The sequence below is a fragment of the Pseudophryne corroboree genome, chromosome 4 (genome assembly GCF_028390025.1).
Source record: "Pseudophryne corroboree isolate aPseCor3 chromosome 4, aPseCor3.hap2, whole genome shotgun sequence".
Classification (NCBI taxonomy): domain Eukaryota; kingdom Metazoa; phylum Chordata; class Amphibia; order Anura; family Myobatrachidae; genus Pseudophryne; species Pseudophryne corroboree.
Window position 1 is genome coordinate 763,617,284 of NC_086447.1, and position 903 is coordinate 763,618,186.

General features: G+C 56.6%; 1 non-coding gene across 1 annotated transcript; it reads left to right on the top strand.

Annotated features, from left to right (window-relative positions):
* Positions 1-653: 653 nt before the first annotated feature.
* On the top strand, positions 654-801 carry LOC134913211 (5.8S ribosomal RNA). Its single transcript, XR_010177028.1, has one exon. It is a non-coding gene; the product is annotated as a 5.8S ribosomal RNA (ribosomal RNA).
* Positions 802-903: the final 102 nt, after the last annotated feature.

Sequence of the window (903 nt, forward strand, 5' to 3'; positions counted from 1 at the left end):
CTTTGATAGGGTTAATCACGATTACCTGTGGGCCCTGCTGGATTGGTATGGCCTCCCAGTGAGGGTGGTTGATTGGCTGCGTGCTATCTACAGGCAAGCTGAAAGCTTCCCTCTGATCAATGGTTGGATAGGTCCGGCTTTCGCTGTGAGTTCGGGTGTCAGACAGGGCTGCCCGCTGAGTCCCCTCCTATATGTCTTTGCCATTGACCCGTTCGTAAGGAGACTGGAGGGTGATGCAGTAAGGGGGGTCCTGCTGAGCCCGGAATGTCCGTTGAAGGTGGTGGCCTATGCTGACGATGTCACAATTGTTCTGTCTGATGAGGTGGAGGCAGGTGCAGTTGTGGCAATTGTCAGGGAGTATTCGGAGGTTTCGGGCTCCCAGGTAAACCAAGAGAAGAGTGAAGTTTTCTGGATGGGGGAGGAGGGTTCTGGTTTTGACCTTCCAGATGATCTCCCCCCGGCTGGCCCAGAGATAAAAATTTTAGGCATTCGTTTCGGCCCAGGTGATTATGCCACTCAAAATTGGGACTTAAGGCTGGATGAGGCCGCCAGGAAGGTTGAGAGCTGGAAGAGATGGAAACTGTCTCTCAGGGAAAGGGTGGACCTTATCAAAACCTTTTTGATCCCGATTTTCTTGTATGTCAGTTACGTGTGCCTTTGTGCCTTGACGGCTCGCGCGTCGATGAAGAACGCAGCTAGCTGCGAGAATTAGTGTGAATTGCAGGACACATTGATCATCGACACTTCGAACGCACCTTGCGGCCCCGGGTTCCTCCCGGGGCTACGCCTGTCTGAGGGTCGCTCCCCCATCGATCGGCCGCCCGCGCTCCGGCGCGCAGCGCGTCGCGGCTGGGGCCTCGCAGGCGGTCTCCCGTCCCCCCTCTCCCCAGCGGAGACCGGGGG